We start from the raw sequence: 17,090 nt of genomic DNA, 5'->3' as shown, positions 1-17,090 counted from the left end.
AGGAAAAATCCTACAAAAGAAAGTAAAACTACAAAATAAAACCTATAAAACAAAAAAAAAAGTTAGACCACTAAAAAGAAAGAAAAATAACAAAGGAAAAAGAAAAGAAAAGATAAATCGAAGGGCACATAGTAGAAAGAAAAGACTAGCCTCAGTCGGAATCTGGAGAGTCTGGATCCCTCTGAAGACCACTCTGGAAACCGATGCTAGCGTAGTAGAGATGGTTCTCCTTAGTGATGAAGTTCACCGTCCTTTCCATATGCCTCGCTTGACGAGCAGTCTCCTGACTCACTCTCAGCGACTCAATGGCTACCTTGAGCGCTTCAGTGGACATCCTTAAAGTCTGTTCCGCGTAGGACTCCCCTACTATTGGAATATCGGTCTGATCCTGGGGACCAGCACGGGGAAGTTCCTCTGTCGCGAGAGCTTGCTCATCCTCTCTGTCGTCCTCGTCCAGCTGGTCTACTCTTTTTCTGTGGAAAGCGGCAACTGAAGACCTACAGATGGGAGCACGATGCCCGATCCTCTCCTCGTCCTCTAGAATCTCCACCCCAGACCTCTGACACAACTCCATAATCAAGCTCGGGTGCCCTAGACTATCAGTGGTGGAATAACATCCACAACGGCAGATCAAAGCCCTTATGACTCATCTGAAATTAATGAACATCCCCTGGACAAGACAGTAAAGGAGTTTGGCCTAGTTTTTCATGACGTCGGTGAGGCACAACACTGGTATCAATCTAGAACACATGAATGCGTGCCAGATCTGGCCAGAGACGGATATATCCGTGCTCCTGAATCTCACTGCTACTCCCTTGGACCTGTCCCACTGAACTCCTGGACCACACATGGTCTGATTCACCTCCTCCTCTAGAAACTAACGGGTGCAGAATCCGCCGTACTCATCATTGAAGTCACGTAAACCGTAGACTTCGTTGTTGCGAGACGATGAAAAGAGGACCCTAATACCCTAACCAACGAGAAGTCTCTACTCTTGTCGATGTTGGCATAGAATTCCCTAACTAGGGGAACAACCACCTTGCTAGGACGACATGCCAAAGACTCCCATCCCCTCTCCTGAATCTCATCAGTGATGTGTGGATAGTAATTAGCCACCAGGGTTAAAGTTCTCTCTAGGACAAGCTTCTTAGAAGACACTACATGATGGTACTTATCTAAGACCTCCTGAGAACTAGATTTGAGGTGCCTAAAAACTGGCTCGGGGTTTTGTTCGGCCCCACTGGAACCGGCCTCACTTTTCCCTACTCTCCTAGGACCCATTCTAAAGATTTTCAAAAATGGTAAACACACAAAATTTGGTATCTTAGACACTCTCACAACGCTCCTTCTCAATTTTCAACTCATAAACCACCCCAACTCTCAACACTCAAATAAAATTGAACCCGCATGCAGAAAAATCCCAGTAATTCACATACATATTCAATATCCACAATATCCAAATCTTCCAACATACAAAATCAGGCAAGGATCTATGTAAAATCAAGAAATCTCTTACCATTCATCAACAATATGCAATAACAAGCAAAGAATGGGGGAAAAAAAAAACTTTCCCTCAAAGTGGAGAAATCCAAAAATACCAAGATCTTGCTAGATTTTCACGTTTTGAGAAAAACCCACAAAAATGGCTATAGATCTAGAGAACATCGTGGGGGTTTAGACAAGATTGAAGGGGAAACGTGTTTAGGGAGCAAAATGATGAAGAAATAGAGAGAAAAGAAGGGTGGGGGTGCTTGGAGTTGAGAGAAAAATGAAGGAGAAGGTGGAGCGGCACAAGCTCAACAATGTTATAATGTTGTTCCGCCTTGCAGCGTTGCGACGCTGTGCCTTAAGTTCCGATTTTTTTTTTCAAAAATAAAAGTTAAAGAAAAACTCTACCCCTGAAAAAAGAAATAAAATGAATAGATAAAAATATAACCTAAAAGAAAGGAAAATTTTTTAAAACCTGGCTGCCTCCCGGAAGCGCAAAATTTTAATGTCTGTCCCCTGTCAAGGTACAAAGAAATTCTTGTATTTCTTTGGCCCCTTCTTGGATGAGTTAATATAGCCTGGTGAGGCTATAAGGTTTCTCATCTTTTGAAGAGAACCAAAACGGTTGAATTTTGGTTTTTTAGAATACGATAAAAAAGGTAAAAAGAAAGAATCGAAAGAATCAAGTGACTTAAAATTGTCGAAAGAAAGAAAAGACACAACAAACTCGTGAGTGCTAGAGGTGTAGGATTGATATATCACGCAGCAGAAGACTACAGAATCAATAAGTACTTAAACTACATTTAATTTGAGTTTTAAGCATGCTGTACATATGATATTCAAAAGAGGGTTTGAAACACATATTACCTTTGAAGATTCCTCTACAAAATCAGCTGGAAAAACACCAAAATCTCCCTTGAATCACCGAGAGGACTACCACCGAGATCTTCTCTATTATGCTCAAGCTGGAATGTGTGGTGGAAACACTTGAATCAAATTGAGTTGATGAAGAACGAGAGCGAGGTTATCAATGTAGAGCTTTTTTTTTTATTTCATTCAATCTCTCAATCGTCTTCATGCATGGAGCTTCTATATATGGATAAAAACTATGCAAATGTATCAGGTTACATGTTGGGCAGCTCCAGCTTGAAAATTAGCAATAGAATTTGGTCATTCTCCAATATAGTTAGTGGATTTTCCCAAAATATGGAATAAACCACTAAATAAAATTGTTTTCAAAAAACATTATTTTTTTAAAATTAGTTTTATAAAATTAACTCAAATAAATAATTAGATAAAACTAATTTTTAATATTAATTTAATATCTAAATATTAAATTAATAAAATATCACCAATAACTCAATTTTATATTTAAATCATAATTTAAATATTAATCGATTTTTCAATTTCGTTTAATTTCAATTAAATTAAATGTTTATAATTGTATCATATACAATTAATTGAAAATCCTAAATTCATACATCAATACTGAATTTGTTATTCCAATTTAATGAGCTAGTAGAGAGACCTAATCGACCTACAAATCATGAGCTCCAACGATCTATAATTAATTCGTTAAAACTCTTTAATCGAATTAATTACTATTCATTAACTATCAAGACACACCACTATAGCTCGATAGTTGCATTCTCCTCACTGTTGATATATTTCTGTCCATATAAACTATAACCATTAAGTCGATCCTTCACAGGTCGTTCGTAATCACAGTTGGGTCAAGATTACCGTTCTACCCTTGTGAATACATCTCATTCCTTAAGTTCCCACTGAACCTCTAATGAACAATTTGATTCATAATACTCATGAATCAATTCCTTTCTCTATCATGAGAAGGCGGGGCCTCTATTGTTCAAGACTTGGAATCAATACTTAAGAGAACAAGCTATCTACTAACCCTAAAAGGGGTAGGAGTGAATTCCATCTTGCAGGGCTATGTCCCCAGCTATTCATCCGGCCTTATCCCCATAATGGAAGGCTTATTGAGTAGTGTTATTAGACACTCTCACTCATGCAGATCAAAGGATATTCCCGAATAAACAGGAGTTCATAGCTAGCTCAGGATTAAGATCGAGTTATCCTAGGTCACTTAAAATGAAATAGTCAGTTTTAACAGTAAACGGTTGTTATAAAGAAAAGTGACTATTTTGTGGTCTAGTCTATATGCAACCTCATTGCATAGGATGCCTCCACTCACATGTCTCTACATGAATGATCTGTGGATCACATCATTTGTATTACTTATACAAAATGGGCCGCATCCAATAGTGTTACCAGGATGAGATACCCAATTTCATCTATATACTTATTAGACTATTTAGGCTATATACTATTAACTTGATCCTGTTTATGTCACCACATAAAGTTAAAGTATACATACTATAGCCATGGATATGTTTATTGGATTTTCATAACAGAATGTAAAATCAACAACTTTATTGAATAAAATACTTAATAATATTTTTGTTGATAAATAAAATGTTTAACACGAACTGCGAGTTTTAGGACATTCCCAACAATCTCCCACTTGGACTAAAACTCCAGTGAGAACAAATATATACAATACAATGTTGAGAAACATAAACAGAAAATACAATAAACTAGGGCATCTTTAATACCGTAGATATTCTCCCACTTGCCCTAGATTACATTGCTCGAAGTCCTAGTCCAACCAGGTGGCCCTCGAATACTTTAGCCGAAAGGGCCTTTGTGAATGAATCAGCAAGGTTGTCTTCAGAGGCTATCTTTGTGATGATCACATCTCCTTAGTGTACTATTTCTCTGATGAGATGGTACTTTCTCTCAATATGTTTTCCATGTTTCGGACTCCTTGGTTCTTTTGTGTTGGCAACAACACCACTATTGTCACAATATAGTGTGATAAGTAGGTGCATATCTGGAACTACTTCCAAATCAGCCAAAAATTCGAGCTTGAAAATCCTGCTAAAAATTCTTTGTATCTTGCTTAAATTGAGAAGTACTATTAGCAAGTTCAGAAACTAAAAACTCCAAAGTCATACCTAGGCACAAATCTCCAGGACGTGGTTCATACTCCTCTACCATGTCGACATGGACTACCTCAAGCCTTTGAGCCTCTAGAAAATCAAAGGAATGGTCTAGCAATGGCTCATCCGGCCTCCCAATTGAAGTTGTAAACTGAGAAACAAGGTCACCCAGACCTTGCAAGTCAGTTCTAGCATCTGTCTTAGGGCAAAGACTCTCCTACTGGATGCGCTCGAACTTTTGCTACCTACAAAGGTTGTCCTACAATCTTAAAAGCTTTGTCAGCAAGCTTCATAACCAAAGCCTCTAAACACATACTTGACCCTGAAGACTGAGTGTGAGTCAACTGATGTGGTGCGGTGAAATCTTGGCCGCCAAAGCTCTATCGCCATTCTGAGTATCCATGGTCAAAGGACTCCCCCCGCCAAGAATGGTGAGGTTCGTAGTCTTAAGGACCATAATACCCCTGCTCGATAAATCCACATGGTGCTGGCATCACTGCAATCTTGGGCATGCTTGCGTGGGATGCCCCTCAAGTAGAGCGAGATTCTAGGGCCGAAAACGAGGGGTTACACTTATGCAAAATTGTTAAGGGTTAACAATTCTGGACTGAATAAATGGTGGCTGTTAGGTTCAGTTCCAAGATTGGGTTCTGCCTAATGGTTGAGAATATCTCATCCCAGTGAAGGGGCATCTGATCACCCCACTAGTGACGTTTGTCCTGCCTCACTAGGGCATCATTGCAATATAGAAGTCTTAATCACTTAGGGTACTTTAAAACTGTTTTGCTAAAACTACTTGGTGTTAAAATGTTGTTTAAGCAAAGACTTATAAAAGTTTGTTTGTTTTTCAGCAATGGTTTTAAAAATGGCTATAGCCACAATTGCTTTGCTAAGTGCTGAAAAATTAATTGGCGACAATTATTCTAGTTGGAAACATATGATCACGACGATACTCATCATCGAGGATCTTATGTTCGTCTTTATGGAGGAGCGTTCTTCTATTCCACCTCCAAACGACGCTCGAAATGTTCGGGAGGCATACGAGCGATGGACATGGGCGAACGAGAAAGCCCGAGCCTATATCTTGGCCAGTCTTAGTGACATGTTGGCCAAGAAGTATGAGCCCATGGTCTCAGCGTGAGAGATCATGGAGTCCCTGCGAGGGATGTTTGGACAACCGTCTGGATAACTCAAGTATGAGGCTCTTAAATACATCTTCAACTCCAAAATGGAGGAAGGCACCTCTGTTCGTAAACATATGCTTAACATGATGGTCCACTTAAATGTGGCGGAAATGAATGGGTCTAGAATCGATAAGTATAGTCAGGTTAGCATAATCCTGCATTCATTGTCGAAGAGCTTCCTCCACTATGTTAGTAATACGATTCTTAACAAAATGGAATATACCCTTACAACTTTCCTCAACGAGTTGCAAACCTATCAATCCTTACTGAAAAGTAAGGAGAAGAGGGGAGGCGAGGAAAATGTTGCTTCATCTTAAAAAACATTCCATAGAGGTTCAACCTCAGGGACGAAGTTTGCACCTTCTACTTCTAACACTGGAAAGGGGAAGAAGAAGAAGGGTGGTAAGGGAAAAGGGAAGGCACCTACTAACCCGCCACTTGCCGCCTAGAGGAATAGGTGTCCGACGGTTGACAAGGGAAAATTTTCCACTGCAACCAAGAGGGACAATGGAAGAGGAATTGTCCTTACTATCGAAGGAAAGGAAGGCCTTCAAGGCTAAGGCCAAGGCGAACAAAGGTAAATCTGATTTACTTGTGTTAGAAACTTGTTTAGTGGAGAATGATGATTCTGGCTTGATTATTGATTCGGGTGCCATTAATCACGTTTGTTCTTCTTTTCATGGGATTAGATCCTGGCGGCAGCTGGAGGCTGGTTAGATGATGATGCGAGTAGGCACCGGACACGTCGTCCCAACTGTGGTAGTGGCAGGAATCCAGTTATCTTTACATAATAAATTTCTTGTTTTAAAAGATGTATTTATAGTTCTTGAATTGAAAAGGAATTTAATTTTTGTAAAGTGTCTGTTAAAATATAAATATACTCTTAATTTCAATGTGGATAAAGTGTTTATTCATAAAGATGGAGTTGAGATTTGTACAACAAAATTGGAAAATAACTTGTATATACTAAGACCGTTAACCTTAAGTTCCCTATATAACATAGAGATGTTTAAAACTGCCATAACTCAATCTAAACGTCAACGAATTTCTCTAAAAGAAAATGCCCAACTTTGGCACCTTCGATTAGACACATCAATCTCAATAAGATTGAGAGGTTGGTGAAGAAGGATCTTCTAAGTGAGTTGGAAGAAATTTCTTTATCGGTGTGCGAATCTTGTCTTGAGGGTAAGATGACTAAAATACCTTTTACTGGAAAAGGTTATCGAGCCAAAGAGCCTCTAGAGTTAGTACATTCTGACCTTTATGGTTCTATAAATGTGCGAGCCAGAGGAGGCTATGAGTATTTTATCAGTTTTACTGATGATTACTCTAGGTATGGGTATATTTATCTAACGCAACAGAAGTCTGAATCCTTTGAAAAGTTCAAAGAGTTCAATGCTGAAGTTGAAAACGCATTGGATAGACAGATTAAAACACTTCGATCAGATCGAGGTGGAGAGTTTTTGGATTCTGGGTTCCAGAACTATTTGATAAAACATGGAATCGTTTCCCAACTCTCAGCGCTAGGTACACCTCAGCAGAATAGTGTAGCGGAGAGGAAAAACAAAACCTTGTTGGACATGGTTCGTACGATGATGAGTTACGCTTCCTTACTGGACTCGTTTTGGGGTTTTGCAGTGGAGACTATAGTATACATACTCAACTGTGTTCCTTCCAAGAGTGTTGCGAGAACACCTCTGAAGTTGTGGAATGAGCGTAAAGCTAGTTTACGTCACTTTCGCATATGGGGTTACCCAACACATGTGCTTAAGGCTAATCCAAAGAAATTGGAACCATGGTCGAGGTTGTGCCTCATTGTAGGCTACCCCAAAGTACATGAGGGGGTTACTTTTATGATTCGTTGGAAAATAGGGTGTTTGTTTCCATGAACGCTACTTTTCTAGAGGAGGATCATATTAGGGAGCACAGTCCACGTAGTAAAGACGTGTTACATGAGCTTTCCAACGAAACTACTGAAACTTCAACAAGAGTTGTTGAAGGGTCTACTTCATTAACAAGAATTGTTGATGATAGTTCATCTGGTAGGTCAGTTCCACCTCAAGAGTTGAGGGAAACTCGACGCAATAGGAGGGTTGCGAACCCTTCGTTCGCTTTCTGGGTTTCATGAAAATCCTGGCTATGGTAGTTGATGGCGACGTTGAGGATCCGTTGTCTTATTAGAAGACATTGGGGGATGTTGATCGAGATGAATGGGTCAAAACTATGGATCTCGAAATGGAGTCGATGTACTTCAACTCAGTACGGGATCTTGTAGATCAGCCTATTGGGGTAAGACCTATAGATTATACATGGATCTACAAGAGGAAATGGGGTGCCGATGGGAAGGTGCAAATTTTCAAGGCTCGACTTGTGGCAAAGGGTTATACCCAGGTGGAGGGAGTCGACTATGAGGAGACTATTTTTTCTATTGCCATGTTAAAGTTGATCCGCTTATTATGATTATGAGATTTGGCAAATGGATGTCAAGACGGCCTTTTCTAAATGGAAATCTTGAGGAGACCATTTATATGGTGCAGCCCAAGGGATTCATTGCCCAAGGTTAAGAGAAAAAAGTTTACAAACTGAATCGGTCCATTTATGGGCTGAAACAGGCGTCTCGATCTTGGAACATTCGATTTGAAACTGCGATCAAATCATATGGGTTTGACCAAAACGTTGATAAGCCTTGTGTCTATAAGAAGATCGTCAACAGTTCAGTAGTTTTCTTAGTGTTGTATGTAGATGATATCCTACTCATTAGAAATGATGTAAGTCTACTGATTGTAATTAAGAACTGGTTAGCGACCCAATTCCAAATAAAATATTTTGGAGCAACTTAGTTTGTTTTGGTAATACAGATCTTTCGGGATCGTAAGAACAAAGTGCTAGCGCTATCTCAGGCATCGTACATTGACAAGATGTTACTCAAGTACTCGATGCAGGACTCCAAAAGGGGCCTACTACCGTTTAGGCATGGAGTCACTTTGTCTAAGGACATGTGTCCTAAGATGCCTCAAGAGGTTGAGGAAATGAGATGGGTCTCATATGCATCTGCCGTTGATAGTTTGATGTATGCGATGCTCTGTAATAGTCCAGGAATCTGCTATGCTATGGGAATAGTTAGTAGGTATGAGTCTAACCCAGGCCAGGGTCACTGGACCGCAGTTAAGAACATCTTCAAGTATCTTCAGAGAACGAGGGACTACATGCTCGTGTATGGGTCTAGGGATTTGATCCTTACTGAATACACAGATTCTAACTTTAAGACTCATAAGAACCCTTGGAAGTCCACTTTAGGGTTAGTTTTTACTTTTAATGGAGGAGCTGTAGTATGGCGAAACACTAAGTAGGGGTGCATCGTCGACTCCACTATGGAGGCCGAGTACGTAGCGACTTGTGAAGCTGCTAAGGAGACCGTTTGGCTCAAGAAGTTTCTGATAGAGCTGGAAGTTGTTCCAGATATATCTAGGCCTATCACACTCTATTGTGATAATAGTGGTACTGTGGAAAACTCCAAAGAGCCCAAGATCACAGGCGCGGCAAACATATAGAGCGAAAGTATCATCTAATCTGCAAGATAGTGCATCGAGGAGACGTGATCGTCACAAAGATCGCTTCAAAGCACAACGTTGCTTACCCGTTTACGAAGGCTCTCACGACTATAGTGTTTGAGGGTTACCTTTAGAGCATAGGTCTACGGGACCGGCCGTGGCTGGACTAGGGCAAGTGGGAGTTTTTTATGTACTGGGCCTTAGTGCCCAAGTTTATTGTTTTGTACTAGTTTTATGTACACCCCACTCGCTTTAGGACAAGTGGGAGATTGTTAGGGATGATATCCTAAACTCTCGTATCTTGTAGTTTGTAAACACAGTTTTGTACGAACGCTTGTGGTGTATAATATATGATATTTTCTTCACTACTTATCTTTGAACATTGGATGTTTTATTTGCTTGACCATAAACCAATAAACTAAAATCTCTGGTTGTCATTATGTAACTTAAGCATGTATATGGTGACATACAAGTGGATCATGTCTTAAGTGACAATAAAAAATGGTCTGTAGTATATGGATATAGGAGAGAAACCTTATCCTAGTAACACTAAGGATGTGACCCGCTTTGTAGAATAGTTACAAGTGTTGTGACTTGCTACAGATGGTCTGATCCTAATCATTCATGTGAGGACGTGCGAATGGGGGAATCATATACAAAAAGTTTGTATAAGACCTGACCATGAAGTGTTAACGTCTCGTTATATAATGCCGTTCATGACAGAGACTTCACTTCACTAGGATGACCATAGATAACATGACCTCAATCCTGAGTGAGTTAGGAACTCTTGTCTTTGAGTGCGGTCCTTTGATTTGCATGGGTGCGAGTGGCTAGGTCGCCGACTTAAACCTACCACTTTGAAGATTCGTCTGATTTGGGAGCTACAAACTCAGCTACACAAGATGGAATTCACTCCTTCCCCGAAGCAGGGGTAAGTAGATAGATTGTTCCCTTAAGGGTTGATCCCGGGGCTTGAACGATATGGAGCCACACATCTTCTCATGGCCTAAGAGGTGTTCACACATAGTAGGACTATGTTGTATTGTTCATTAGAGAGATCAGTGGTACTTAAGGAATCAGATGTAACTATAGGAGCAAAACGATAAATTGGCTCAACTGTATGTACGAGAATCTGTGAAGGGTTATCATACTATTGATTGGTTATATCCGATGGACACAAAAATATAGTTGTGGTAAGAAGAGTTCAGTTGTCGGTCTTTAGTGGAATGCCTAGCAATAAACGGATGGTGGATCTCGTGGCTAAAGAGTTTAGTCAACTATTCACGAACCGTTTGAGCTTTGAGCCATAGGTCCATAAGGTCCCCTTGGTAGCTCAATAGATTTAAGTTGAGAATCAGCTTTTGGGCCAGATTGAAATGTTTAAATTGACAAGAGGGAGTTCGATTATATATGATATGATCGAACTAGTTAATTATATTTGATATGATTGACTTTATGTATGAGATATATTAATTAGAGGAAATTGGATATAAGTATGATTTATATCTAGTGGAGGAGAAAACATTATGGTTTATATGTGATATTAAACTATATGTTAATTAATATAATATGATTATATTTAATACTTTTAATTGGACAATTATGGGATAATTGGACAATTATGGGATAATTGGCCACCGTTTTCTCTGTGGGAAGTTTGATTCAGTTTTCGTGACTAAAGAATAAAATGAAAATTGTTTTCATTTTGCAAGAGATCATGGAATTCACTCAAGTAAAGTGTATGTTGCCTATCACTTAGTAAACTGAGAGACTATACGATAGCTCGAATTTACTACAAGATCGCTTACACGCACGCGCATCTGTCTAAACGATCGCCTACATTTTACTAAACGATCGTCTAGCACCGAGCATTTACTAAATGATCATATAGACAATCGCTACTTTTTACTACACAATCATGTACTCCCTACTAAACAATCAAGCATTTTTTTCTATACGATAGACTCAGCCTTCTCCCACTTACTTGATCGTTGTATACGATCTTCATATCCTCCTCCCTTCTACCAAATCCCAACAAAGCCGACTATTTGGATTCTCACGCCGAGAATACTAAGGGTTCCAAGTGGGGTGTCGTCCCCATCTTTCTTCTATTCATGTGGAGGCCGTTCGTGGTAGACGACTGGGGGTGTTGGTGGATAATTGCTTGACGTTCTAGCAAGAGTGAGAGCAGTTCCTTGGAGAGAGCGAGATTTGCTGTGAAGAAAAGTTCTTCAACTGGTACATATTCTTATTCTCTTGTTCTTTTTGTTCTTAGCATGCCGGTAATTTGTAGTATGATGAATATCTGTATGTCTGAATGTAAATGTGGTAATTCTGTCACAATGTCTTTGGAAAGATCCGCTTTCGCTCAGAGGTACTATTGTATAAGAGTTTATTTAGTTATATAACAAGACTAAACACTTCGTGGTCCAATTTTATACAAACTCCTTTGTATAGGACACCGCCGCTCGCATGTCTCCACATGAATGATCAAGATCAAACCATCTGTAACACTTTACAACACTTGTAACATCTACAAAGTGGGTCGTATCCGTAGTGTCACCAAGATAAGGTTTCTCTCCATTATGCATATACTACAGACCATTTAGGTATGATCCATTTGTATGTCTCCACATACATGCTTAAGTTACAACGACAACCAGGGATCTTAGTTTATTGGTTTATGGTAAATGCAAATAAAACATCTCATATTTCATAGACAACAGTGAAGAAAATATCTCATATTATTACATCACAAGTGTTTGTAAACTACAAGAGCCTACGAGAGTTTAGGGCATCAACCCTAACATAAACAAGTTTGTATACATCACTAAATTGAAATCTCACAAAATTACATCGAGTTCTTCCGAATCCCTAAACTAAGAAACCAAAATCTTACCTTCCCATGGAGGATGAGAAGCTACAATCCGACATATACTCGATAAATTACTAAAGAAACGCCCAAATAACAAATGGAAGAGGGAAGAGAGGGGAAAAAATCAGCTGGAGGCTGAAGTTGGGCATATTTTTTTTTTTACCTAAAGGGAAGAAACATATAAATAGGGGTTGGCCACAACGTTGCAACGCTTCCTTGCGCGCACATCCATCATGATGTTCACAGTGTTGCAATGTTGTCCGTTATGATGTTTGCAGCGTTGCAATGCTACATTCAGCGTTGCAACGCGACCCTGTTTTGTCTAATATAGGCAGTTACCAACTTATAGCATTGTGCAATGCTCGTTTGAGCGTTACAACGCTTCGTCCGGGGGTATTTTCGTCCATTCCACGTCTCTTTAAAGCTCGGTTGTTCAAATTAACTCCTAATTGCTCCAAATTAACTCCAAATAGGTCATAACAACCAATTGTACCTCCAAGATGTTCAATACCCACAAAGTTATTAAATAAACACATTAAACATAGTAACGACCTAGAATTAAGAAGAGGAAAATAACACATTTTCGGTGTTATCAATATCCTTAATAGGGTACCTAGTAAAGTAATAGCTAAAACCCCTTATGAGTTGTGGACAGGAAAGAAGCCAAGTATTAGGCATCTTCACATATTGGGTTGTCCAGCCGAGGTTAGGCCTTATAGGCCCAATGAAAGAAAATTAGACTCAAGAACTATTAGCTGCTATATGTTTGGGTATTTTAAGCACTATCGGGGTTTCAAGTTTTGTGATCCCACTTCTAGATCATTGTTTGAGACAGGAAATGCTGGATTCTTTGGGGATGTTGAGTTTGGTGGGGAAAATAACATAAGGAAAGTTGTCTTTGAAGAGGAATTAGTTTCTTTTCCTTATGTGGTTATAAATGATGTTCAGGCTCCAATTCCTGACTTTACTATTGAACCAATTATAGAATAAGGCAACATTGAAGTCCTCATTGTTGAACCTAAAGTTCAAACTCAACAACCTTAACAGGTGCCATTAAGAAGATCTACTAGAGAGAGAAAAAGTGCAATTCCAGATGATTATATTGTGTTTCTTTAAGAACATCAGGATGATGTGAGCGTAATGGAAGATGATCCAATAAACTTTCAATAAGATTTACAAAGTTCCAACTGTCAAAAGTGGATTAGTGCTATGGAAGAGGAAATAAAATCCATGAAAAACAATGATGCTTGGGAATTTATCGAACTGCCATCAGGAGTGAAACACATAGGTTGTAAATGGATATTTAAACCAAATGGGATTCACATGGAAATGTCAAAAGATATAAGGCCCGTCTTGTTGCAAAGGGTTTTACTCAAAAGGAAGACATTGATTACAAAGAGACTTTCTCTCCGATTTCATCGAAAGACTCTTATAGGGTAATCATGGTACTCGTAGCTCACTTTGATTTAGAGCTACACCAGATGGATGTAAAAACTGTGTTTCTCAATGGGAACATTGATAAGACGATTTATATAGTACAACCAGAAAACTTTGTATTTAGTAGTTCAAAGTCTATGGTGTGCAAATTGAAAAAATCCATCTATGGTCTCAAGCAAGCTTCTCGTCACGGTATCACAAATTCCATAAACTGATAACCTCCTTTAATTTTTAGGTGAATATAGTGGAAAATTGTGTATATCACAAGTTCAATGGGAGTAAATCAATCTTTCTGGTGTTATATGTCGATGACATACTTGTAGCAAGTAATGATGTAGGTTTATTGCATGACAATAAGAGATTTCTCAAAAGGAATTTTGAGATGAAAGATCTTGGTGATGCTTCTTTTGTATTAGGAATTGAAATACTATGAGATCGTTCTCAAGGTATTTTGAGATTGTCACAAAAGAACTACATTGAAAAGATTTTGAGTAAATTTGGCATGAAAGATTATACACTAGGAGGTACCCTGATCGCTAAAGGTGATTAATTTAATTTAAGTCAATGCTCCAAGACCACACTCGAGACTAAGGAGATGCAGAAGGTTCTCTATGCATCAGCTGTTGGAAGTCTAATGTACGAATCCAGATATTGCGTTCATAGTTGGAGTGTTGGCAGATATTTGAGTAACTCGGGAATGGATCATTGAAAACAAAAGATTATATGTTCACTTATCGGAGATAAGAAGTTTTGGAGATCATTAGGTATTCTGATTCTGATTATGCTGCATGTCAAGACACTTTGCGATCAACTTCAGGCTATATCTTCATGTTGGTTGGAGGAGATGTATCCTAGAAAAGTGTTAAACAAACACTTATGGCTTCTTCTACCATGGTTGCGAAGTTTATAGTATGTTATGAGGCACCCAATTATGGAATATGGTTGCAAATTTTTGTCACCAGGCTATGGATAGTGTTGGCATAGAAAAACCACTAAAATTATTTTGTGATAATAAGTCGACAGTAATGTATTCCAACAACAACAGAAGCAATATGAAGTCAAAGCATGTGGATGTAAAGTTTCTGGTTGTTAAAGAAAGAGTTCAGAATGGTCATATTTCGATAGAACACATAAGAACAAACTTTATGGTGGCAGATCCATTGATTAAAGGTTTACCACCTAAAGTTTTTCATGAACATGTTGCTCACATGGGTGTTAGTCACTTTTTTTATTCCAGTGGGAGTTTGTTATTGAGGGTGTTCTTTGACCTTATTTTGTTTATTTTCTATATAGAATAAAGTTGATGGTTTATGTTTTATTATCTGAACTCGTTTATCATACATGCAGTTTAGCATAAAGTTTTTAAGAATGATCTCATTAAGGAATTTGGACCAGCTGGAAACATGCATGATCTAGATCACTTTGCATGTAGTTTCCATGCTATCAATCTATTCTTGATCTATGTCATTGAATGTATTGGAATCGGTGATCAAGGAAGGTTTAGTTACAAGAGTAGTGATGATAGTTGCCTTGATTCCATGCTAATATAGAAGATAGACCAGATTGAACTAAAGGGGAATTCTATTGTTGAAATAAACTGTTTATGCACGTTTAAAGTTTATGTGATTTAATTATATCAGATATACACAGACATAGTCCAAGTGGGAGATTGTTAGACATATTTAAATAATAATATTTTTAATTAAAGTATGGGCTATGTATGTGGATTAATAATTTATCACATTGGATTATTTTATTAGATTGGCCCCTATTATGTGATCTAATTAATTAAGGCCCTAGATTCCTAATTGAATATGGACTTAATGGGTAGAAGCTCATTCCTAGTTAATTAGGGTTGAATAGGAACCCTAATTGAACTAGTATATAAAGAGTTCTTAGGCTATGGTCCCCAATATACCAAAACAATAAGCACTCAGTCTTTCTTGAATCTCATCTAGAGAGATTCAAGAGTCCTTAGGCTATGGTCCCCAATATACCAAAACAATAAGCACTCAGTCTTTCTTGAATCTCATCTAGAGAGAGATCTCATTTAGGGCATTTAGAGTTTTGGTTGAGGAAGACAATAGCTTCCACTTTAGAGCCTTCATCAATCTTTCAATGGAATCTGATACGTATATATTCTTGACAATTTGGCATGAATGATCCTAGAGTTTATCTATTCAATATAGATGTAAAGTATTTATGCTATCACTAGGGTTTCCGATTATTACAAATATCGCCTGTCCCCACTAGCGTCACTGTTCTCCACTCTTCAACTGCTTCTAAAATGGATCTGTTTGGGAACTTATACTAACATATAAATAAATGGGAAACAAAATTATACCCAAAATTTACACTTCCACGGGTTAAAGTAAAAAATATTAACAATCATAAAATTATCAAATAATAAAGAGTAGGGAAAAGAGAACGACATAAAAAATTTAACTGGTTTACCCCAAACTCGGGACTACATCCAGTTTTTTACATCGCGGGTTCTTGGAAGATCGCAAAGGTTCCAAAAATCTCGGGAAATTGTAATGGATGGCAAAACTATTTAGAAAAACTACAATTGTAGTAAGGATTTTTTGAATTTTAGATACACAGTAAATTTTTAATTTTTAATTTTTTTAATGTTTTCATAGCTTCATTTTACCCCCTTTTATTCTATATTCTTGTACCACTTTGAACGGTTAGTACATTTCATTTTCATACTCTGTTTTTCCCCTCTTTTTTTCTACTTCAATTGTCTTTTTTCCTTTCTTTCTATCAATCATTCATTTTAAATTAGAAAACTGAGTTATTTTTTTTTATGTATTTTAAATTAGAATGAAATTTCCCCCATTAGAAACATGAGAGGAAAAAAATAAAAATTATTATTAATCTTATTTTATTTGGGATTTGTAATGAGAGATATCCAATTTTCCCATGGGGACGGGCCCCGCTCCGAACAAGGTGGGGATTCCTTGATTAGGCGGGAAATGGGGGAGGGAGTGGGGAAAAAATTCTTCGTGAGCTAAACGGGGACAGGAACGAGGAATGCATTTCTCATCCCTGCCCCCGGCCCCGGCCCCGCCCCAATTAGCTTTTACATATTTATTTAGTATAGTTATCTAATGTATGTTATTATTATTATTATTATATAAATATTACATTTAAATTTTAAATTTGATTATTTTTGGGGAAAGATAATGAATATGTTTAAATTGAATGTTTAAATTTAGATTATATATGTAAATAATTTGATTTATATTTATTTCTTTCTATTAAAAAAATTAATTAGGGCAAAATTTGAGTAATTTATCTTTAAATTCAAATTGCCATATAAAACTAGCCATAATAAAATATTTAGTGATAAAGTTAATTATTTAATTAAAATTTACTCACATTAGTGATTTAAATTAATTGACGTTTTTTTTTTAAAAAAAAAGTAACGGGGAAAAATCCCCCGCAAGGAACCCGATCCCCGCGAATTCCCTGCGAGGAATCCCTGCTCCAATCCCCATGGAAAATTTCACGGGGATGGGGAATGAAATGG

Source organism: Benincasa hispida, chromosome 3, assembly GCF_027475165.1.
Source record: "Benincasa hispida cultivar pf3 chromosome 3, pf3_genome.v1.1, whole genome shotgun sequence".
Taxonomy (NCBI): domain Eukaryota; kingdom Viridiplantae; phylum Streptophyta; class Magnoliopsida; order Cucurbitales; family Cucurbitaceae; genus Benincasa; species Benincasa hispida.
Note: the sequence above shows the minus strand (reverse complement) of the source record.